Source organism: Panthera tigris, chromosome C1 (genome assembly GCF_018350195.1).
Source record: "Panthera tigris isolate Pti1 chromosome C1, P.tigris_Pti1_mat1.1, whole genome shotgun sequence".
NCBI classification, from domain to species: Eukaryota; Metazoa; Chordata; class Mammalia; order Carnivora; family Felidae; genus Panthera; species Panthera tigris.
In genome coordinates this window covers 176,938,099-176,947,309 of record NC_056667.1, presented here as the reverse complement: position 1 = coordinate 176,947,309, position 9,211 = coordinate 176,938,099, and the positions used below count along the sequence as shown (strand labels likewise).

Genomic DNA, 9,211 nt, shown 5'->3' with positions numbered 1-9,211 from the left:
TGATGTAAATGTATTACTGGGTTTTTGGGGGGTTTGTTTTTTTGTTTTGGTTTGGTTTCTGTAAATGTATTATGGTACCAATTACAATGCAGTGACTGACCCCAGTAGTTACCGAGCTGTGCGTGGCGGTGGCCAATTAGATGATTCCAGAGCACTATGCACTTTAACACATGTTACCAACTTTTTGTGACTTTTCTTTCTCGTCCCTTTCTCCAAATTGCCATTTCTAATCTGCAGTGGAATTGGGAACCACATAATGAAGCTTCAAAAATTATGTATAAATTAAAAGTAAAACTGAAATTGCCCAGGAGGAAATAATGCCGAAATGCAAACGGGTTGCCGCGGGACATTAACTTGTTTTTATTGATTTTTGTTTTCTCAGTATTTTTTTGTTCTATAATGACTAAGAGTAGCTTTTATGATCTCTCCCTCACACACACACCACACACACATGCAAAACTAACAAAGTAAACACGATTTGGGTGGTGACTTAGAGTTCCCCAAGTGGAAAAATGTCCCAGGTATTACTTCCACAGCGTGTGACGGTTCCTCTAGGATATTGGAGGCCTTGTTGTTGATTTCCTGATTCCTGTTCTCTGGTGTGCTCTGAGACAGGAAGTATACATGCTTGAGAAGAGATCATGGGAAAGTCAGAACATACGAGAGGGAAGGTCTGCTGCCTACCTACCGTGAGGCCTCGAGCTGGTGGGTCACACCAGGCAGAGACTGGCCCTCAGCCTTACAGATGGGGAAACCCAGTTTGGCCTGTGCCCCGGGGTTGGACAGATCATGAGGATGATGACTCAACACTGTGGAAGCTCCTAAGTGACACATGTGCTTCTTACCCAGAATTCCAATTTAATGACAGACAATGAAAAGAGAGCTGCTACTCACAGGAATTTCTCTCCCGGCATAGAAGCCATATGGGGAGCCAAATTATAACTAGAAGATTGATTTGGTAAGCATAAAATTAGAACAAACTACAAAGTGGCAAAACATTAAAATAGCCTGGTACCTCCATTCATCATCACACTGGGTTTTATCTGCTAACCACACTGGCTTGCCTCATAAGGCCTTAGGCCACACCAAACACTGTGTTGTGGGCACTTTCTAACTTTGTCTCTATGACTCTCCATTTTGTTTACTTCCTTACCAAAGAGCCTCTTTTCTAATGAGCTGTCCTTTCTTCAGAGAACGTGTTGTACTTTCACAGGTTATAGATAAGGATTACTGCTCTTAAAGTTACTTTGCATACTTGTCTAAGCATAGCTCTGGGAGAGCCATTTTCAAGTTCCAGGGTTGAAATCCAGATAGAAAAGGGTTCAGATAGGGGCACCTGGGTGGCTCAGTCGGCTAAGCGTACAACTTCAGCTCAGGTCATGATCTCACAGTTTGTGAGTTCGAGCCCCGCGTCGGCCTCTGTGCTGACAGCTCAGAGCCTGGAGCCTGTTTTGGATTCTGTCTCCCTTTCTCTCTGCCCCACCCGTGCTCACACTCTGTCTCTGTCTCTCTCAAAAATAAACATTAAAAGAAAAGAAAAGGGTTCAGATAAAACCGAACTCATTATTTTCCCCACAGCTCTCCCACCAAGAGCCAACTAGTTCCCCAAACTAACTTAAAAAAAAAAAAAAAACTAGTAATATGCTTACTGTATACTCTTTTCCTTCTGCTGCCCCTTATTCTTGGGGTGACCAAGTCTTGTTTGCTCCTTCTGCTCAGTGTCTTTCCCATGCATCATTTTCTTTCCACTCTCATTGCCCCACTATTTTTTTTATATCAACCTGAATTTCTGCAATAGTCCAGTCATTTCTTCCCTTGCCTCCTGTCTCTTCTCCTCTACCCTCATCTACATATTAATCTTCTAGAAGCTTTCTCATGCAAGATATTTAAGGGCTCCTTATTCCACAAAGAATGAAGTACAAAGCCTTGGACCAGTGCTCAAAGCCCTCCCAAATTTGGCCTGTTTTGTCTTTACTTTCTCAACATGAGACTCCTCAACCTGAACCCACCTTTTCAGCCTCTGTATATCCTCTGGATAAAGGAAAAAGTCAAAGACAAACGATGCTTATGTTTTGCAATCCAAATCTGTAGAGAAGAAGTCTCAGAAATTAACACCAACAGATACAGTTTGCAGATTTTCATTTTAACAGTTCATTCAGCTTTTTTTTTTCTAATTTCCTACATTTACCTTCACAGACACATACATAAACTGATAGAATCATGACTGGTTACCAGGTAATCAAGAGGTTTCCATGGTTTCAGTCATGCTTTTGAAGGAAACCTACACCTGTTCAAGGTAGGTCGTAAACCAATGACAACATTACACAGACATTGAGTAAACTGTATTGACTTGTGACATACCATAATTCATAAATATCCTGAAACAAAAATGTTTCTGACATTTAATGTGATAGAAACTCTGCTTATTTCTTACATAGGTTATGACCTGGAGGAACATAATATGAACTGTCAATTTTAGTCACCTTTCGATAAGAGCCCAACACAAAATTATTTGAGTGATAAAGGGAATATATTGACTCACGTAAGCCCAAAGTCCAGAAACGGCTACACGCAGCTGTTCAAACATGGTCACTGGGTCACTTGTCCATATCTCAGTTCTGCATTTCTCTGTGTAGATTCTTTCTACATAGGAGAAAAGATAGTCACCAGCAGCACAGGCCTGGCAAGCCCAGAAAAAAGATGGTGCCATTTTCCCAATATCAATAAACATCCTAGGTTGAGCTCTCAGTGAGCCACCTCAAGTCATGTGCCCATTACTGAACCAATCCCTTCTCCCTGCTGAGGCCAGAGGAGGCCGTCAGCCCTGTTGATGTGGAGGAATCCACATCAAATTAATTAGAATCTTGGGAGTCTAATGTTTGTCTCTTCCTTTACAGGAATGGAGAAAATATGATTTCCAGAGGAAAACCAAGGTGCTGTCGTCAGAAGAAAAGAACAGTTAGGAAACACACAGGTGATTCCTGGGGCAGATTTTTACACTCATGAACATTCCTATTTTCACTTATTTTAATATGCTCCCTAATGAGTCCCCCAGCTTTATAATCAGAAGTTAAGATGAAGTTGGCAATTTGTATCAACTTTGTAACATCCATATCCTTAACCCAGGGATTCTATTTCTAGGAATAATAGCTATGCTAGTTAAGTGCTTCCCTGTGTGCCCAATACTGGCCTAAGCACATTGCACATGACATAGTACACTAGGATGAAGTGGCATTATATCCATTTTTGAGCTCAAGAAGTTGAGCTTAGAGAAGTTAAGTGACTTACACAAAGTTGCACAGCTAATAACAGGGAAAGCCAGAATTCAGCCTTCAACGTCTTCAAAATGATTAGTTACTTCCCTCTTGAGTCTCTGTGGCATATAGTCTCATGAGATTTATTCTGAGAAATACAACAGGTGAGAAAAGATGCACTCCCAGGATGTTATTTATTATTTACGAGTATTTGTCCACAGAACTCAAGTGTGAAATAAAGAATCAATAAATTCTATCAACCTACATAAGTTCCTTCATTACCAGTAGATATATACTAAGTTCCTACTTTATAAAATACTAAAAGATTAACGGTTGGGGGTGTTTTTGCTCTGGTTTTGATTTTTTTTTTGTTTTGGTTTTAGTTTTTTGGTAAGATTATGAAATTATAAGTTTCTTCAAATCAGCTGCCTGAGCTGCAAAAGCATCCACAGTCAAGGTTAATCAAACACAATGCCTTGTGCATTGTTCTATATCTATCACCATGTCAGTTTATCATTTAGGAAAAAATTGAGTACTTAATCTGTACAACCACTCAAAATATATCTTTGTATGGTGTAGCTGTCTGCTATCAGCCCAAAGGGAGACTTAGGCTAAATTATTTAACCTTGATGATGCTCAGCACTGGAACATTCCATCAGATGGGAGAGTGAGTGGCCTGGAGCCCACGAGGGGCCAGTTTTAACTGCTGAACCCCAGACTGAGGGGCTTCCTTTAGCAGTTAGAAAGCTTCACTCTGCTTCAGGCCCTAAATCAGAACAAAGAGGGGGCCGGCCAACAATACCCCTGAAGCTTCTAAAGAGTTTAGACCACTACTAGTAAGGACAACTGGAAAAGTAGACATACTGGTGTAGGTTTCCAACATGCTGCCTGGACTGGGTGGGGGTGGGGGGAACTCAAATGATACACGTCACTAATGCATCATTGTTACTTTTTAAAAAGATGGATATTAGTGCAAAATAAGTCAAGTTTTTACTAGACCTCAGATTTTGCAATTTTTGTTTGTTTGTTTGTTTTTTAACCTCTCACAATGCCTAGGAAGATCAGTTAGTTCATAATCAGTCTCTTTTTCACCATGCCTCCATTTCTCATTATCCTCAGGAATGGATCTCCAGCAAATATAGTCCTAAAACACTCCTGCAAAGCACACGAAGGAGAAGCTCATTTGCAGGAGAGTAATGATTTAGTCCTGTGAACTTTTCATTTGCATAATCCCCTTGCCTTTCCCCACTTTCTTAAGGTCTTTGATATTTTTTTTTCTCCAAATGACGAGGGTTGGGAGAAAGAATTAAGCAAGCATCAAAGTCCCAGCTCTTGTGTTCTCAGCTATTACATTAATCTTTAAGATTCTCTCTCCCATTTATTAAAAATCAGTGACTCATCCAACTTTACACAGAAATCCACATCAAAGTTAATTAGAATCTTGGGAGTCTAATGTTTGTCTCTTCCTTTATTAATTCCTAGAAGGTTGAAGCAAGGCTCCATGTGTGACTGCGGAAGAAAGAAAAAGAGAAGTTATAGTAGACATGACCTGCCAGTGGCAGGATTCAGAACTGGACCCAAGCTCACTTGGTGCAAAGAAGGACCAGTCTTCTAGGCAGCCCTCCTGATGGTCAGTCAACCTCCTGTGGAACAGAGGTGAATCTTGACCCCAGTCTGAAAGATGGAGGATGGAGGTAAGAATTAAGCAACGGAGAATAAAGCCCTGCTTGCTCATTTCTTTTTCCCTCCTTCCCCTATGATTAGGAAAAGCAGCCAGTTATTCCCATGAACTGACTTTCTCTCCTTCCTTCCCGTGAGTTTTAAAAAACGAAAATACCATGCAGCTTTGCAAAACTTCTACTGGAAGCAGGGGATGGGGGAGAATGCAGGAGATAAGATGGGGGCAAGATGGAAATTATCATGCAGCAAGACATTTTTACAGTTCGTTTCTCCAAGTGTACCTGGACACAAAATGTAGGAAAAGGACATGAGTAGGACAGGGGATTCGATCGAATGTACTTATTAGTGAGAAACTGACAGCAACAGCTCCAGGACTTTATTGCATATTGATTTTGCTTTAGGAGGTTTGTGTAGAAATCACATAAAACAAACTGAGGCGACTAATTTTCTCCCTAAACTGTGCTTGAAAAGTGTTGAGGAATTTCCTACTGTATTTTCTTATTTTAAAAAATTAGTTGCATTACCATCCTAAAGTCTAAAGAAAATGCAACAGGAAAGCCATGAAACCCACACTTCTGTCCCGCAAGAGGCTTGAATCACCCACAGATAAGACAAGTTACAGTTTTAAAACTGCATAATAACTGTATTTCATATTAGTACCTTTGAAACCACTTTTTATAAAGCCATATACTTCTCTGTGCTATATGTAAGGAGATAACTCGAAGTCCTAGGAAAACTTAAAACCAAAGAAAGTCAATAGTGAGTGTAACCCACACTGAAGCAGGCACTGGGCCCCCTGAGAAGTGTCCCTCAACCGGAGAGTACTTGGATCCCCCCACAACCCAGAGGCCACCATGTCTCTGCATGTGCACCTGCTCCCCTCCCCCACCATGCCCTGAACCTGGCAGTGAACGCTCTGCCAGTTGTCCACCCCCTGAATCACCAGGTGAGCCCCGAGGTGCAGGAAGGTAAAATTAAAAAAAAAAATGTCTCCCTGAGCTCTGGCCTGAGCTCTGTTTGACCCTAGAGGACTCTCAGAGTAACATGCTGGTGCTCTAATGTGGCCCACAGTTGAGTGCATCAGCACTTTCCCTTATCTGCAGCTCTCTCTGTCCCCGGGATCCAGCCAGCACTGCAGGACCAAGGACACATTTGGAGAACAGTCGCTGCAATGTATTCAGGACTTCCTCCCACCCTGATGACTAAGGCTTTGTTCTGGGTCAAGTTCCACATGCTCAGATCCTTTCCTCCCAGGACTTTTCTCTCCCTTTTCCACCACCTTTTTCTCCCCGTCAAAATACAACTGTCAGGCGATCTTACCAGCTTGATGCTCTGGAGCCACAGCAACAAACAAGTCAAGGTCACTTCCCAGGGGGCTCTTCTGCCTCCAGTCAACAAGAAATCCAGTCAAGCTGAAACCCCAGAAGTGTTGATAATTCCAAGGAAGAGACTGGTTGGGGGCACGGGGCGGGGGTGGCGGGGAGAGAATGCAGAAGGTAATGGGACTTTCAGTCATACTGAAGAGTGGCCACAAGATTACTTTCGAGTAATGAATGGGTGCTTCACGCCATTACGTAGCATGGCTAAATGGTAGCGGTGGGAATGGGCACAAATGGCTTGAATGTGATAAGCAATTTATAATATTCACATTTTCATGTAAGATCACCTAAGACCAAACTTATGCTTCAAAATCTACGTAGCCAAGTTCATGTTGTTATGGCAGCTTTATCACACTTCTATCCATTACTGCCTATTCCCTTTGAGATATTAAAAGGGTTCCTTTCCAGCATCCCTTGACCTTTCCTTCCCCCAGATACCACCTTTAAACTTTGTTTTCATTTTTCAATGCTCAAACCACCCTGCTTTTAAGGATGTGTTGTTTTTTTGTATGAAACAAAGTGATAAACACTGAATTTTGACACACACTCTGTGCAACACTGATTCAACACATCCAAATGAGACCTTTTGTTTTGATTCAATAACAGAAATCATACAGAGGAGCCGTGCTTTGTGCAGGGATAGGATCTAAAGTCAGCATATAAAATAAAACCCATACGGCGCCTGAGTTTATTTAAAAATCCCTTAAACTAATTTGAAAGGCATAGTTTTGCATGTACAGCCCCTTGCAGTAATATACACAGTTGACCCTTGAGCAATGCAGGTTAGGGTTGCTGACTCCTCTGTGCAGTTGAAAATCCACATGTAACTTTTGGCTCCCCCCAAACTCAACTACTGATATCCTGCTGTTGACCAGAAGCCTTGCCAATAACAGAAATGGTCCATTAACGCATACTTTGTGTGCTCTATGTATTGTACGCTGCATGAGAGGAAACTACACTTACGGTATTCTACTGTATTTATTGAAAAAATCCACATGAGTGGATCTGAAGTTCAATTCTGTGTTGCTCAGGGGTCAACTGTATATATCACACACAAATGATTTCACTTTATATGTAATAGATATGAAAAATATCACCTTCAACATTTTTAATTCCATAAGAAAAGAGAGCAAGAAGTTGGTATTCTTCATTGAGTTCTAGAGGACATGGTGGCTTTGTGTTTAGAGCACATGTCCTATTAAATAAACACCAAAACTGTGTCTTTAAGAGCAAGAATCGTACGCAGCAAGAGGCTCCACTCTGAGAATCACACAGAAACTGAGACAACCCAGGGCAGCACCAGTTGTTGGTGTCATGGCGGATGCACGATTACGATGAATGTTTTTGCCTTTCTCTCACTTCTCTCTTGCTTGTATCGCCCGGTAGGCTGTCGCTTTGCTAAGCCAAGCACTTTTGGTTGAATTCCCATACATTGAATGTGTATGAAATGCAACTCCACTATAGAAGGAAAAAATTACATATCAGGTTGATTACCCAGCAATGCTTGCTTATTTATCCATTTAATCTAAATACGAAGTTTGACTCCTTTTCACCAGGGGATTGAATCGTCCTGTTGCCACTGCTGCATGCAAACAGATGTCCATACACACATGCATAATATGCAGGCTTGTGCCACACACACACACACACACACACACAAGCACACTGGATTCCACCAAAGGGACGCTAAAGGAAACACCTCCCTCCAAAACCTCCAGTCAAGGCTCATTCAACTTCTTCCCACTAGTTATCAAACCCCTTGGCATCTACAACTCCCACCTCGCCCTCACCGTGCAGCAAAATGTGTCACCCACCTCCCTGTGCGCCTGGAGGCGCCTACGTGTGGTCCGCAATGCCCCACTGGCACTGAGCTCTTGTGGGGCCCTACATGCTTCCCGCCCCCATTCGGGTCCCTGCTGTGGTCAGCACTTTTCCGGCCGCCACCTCTTTGCCCTTGCCCCCACCCCGACCCAGCGCTATGGGCGGAGCCTCTATGATTGGTGCCTTTGCTGAGGCAGCCAATGCTACCACTGTGTCTCCCCTAGAAAGACAAGAAGCAGAGGAAAACAGAGGATATTCTTAGGTACTACTCAGCTCTTTCCTTTGACAGTCCAAGGTCTGAATTCCTGGATTATATGGAATCTCGATAATACTACATCAAGTGGGTAAGGGGGGGCCTCGCCAGCAGTAGGACAAATTTCGAGGTGGTTGATTACAGGGAGGCGATTAACATGAAATGAAAACAATCATTTGCATAGCACTTAGAATGGTCTAAGCACTGTTTTAAGAGCTTTACACACATTAACTCACTTAGGGCAATTATTTTGGCCCCTTTCAGTATTAAGAATGTTTGCACCTATGTACAGCCTGCTAGCCACAGCTCCAAATTTTTCATAGAAGTAAAATCCTTTTCTCTCCCATGATCAGTCAGAGTGACAGTTCCATCTTCCGAGTCGGGGCATACTTAGATTACATTGTCCTGACACCTGGCTTCGCCCAAATTCTGAACAGTCCTAGGTTGCTAGGTTATAATATAAAGCTTTAGCTTCCTAGGGACAGATAATGTGTCAATTCACATTTTTAAACCTTTTTTTAAATAAAAATGTGTAGGAAATGCTTATATATTAATACACACATATACATATGAATGTATATGTTTATCTCATATATATCTCATAAACATCTCTCTCATATATGAACATATATATGATATATAAACATGTGTATCATATATAAATATATATGTAAACATATATATGATATATAAACATATATGATATGTAAAATATATAAACATATATATCATATATAAACATATGTGATATATATGAATTAAACATGTATATAAAAAAAGAGTAAAATGAACCCTTATATAAGAAGTCCCATCTTCAACAATTA

The 9,211-nt window shown here is 41.5% G+C and overlaps 1 long non-coding RNA gene across 1 annotated transcript; it reads right to left on the bottom strand.

Annotated features, from left to right (window-relative positions):
* Positions 1-2,008: 2,008 nt before the first annotated feature.
* Positions 2,009-6,361, bottom strand: LOC122241397. The gene is made up of 4 exons (XR_006221508.1): positions 6,255-6,361; positions 4,842-4,928; positions 2,543-2,643; positions 2,009-2,085 (listed from the first exon to the last, which is right to left on the bottom strand). It is a non-coding gene; the product is annotated as an uncharacterized LOC122241397 (long non-coding RNA).
* Positions 6,362-9,211: the final 2,850 nt, after the last annotated feature.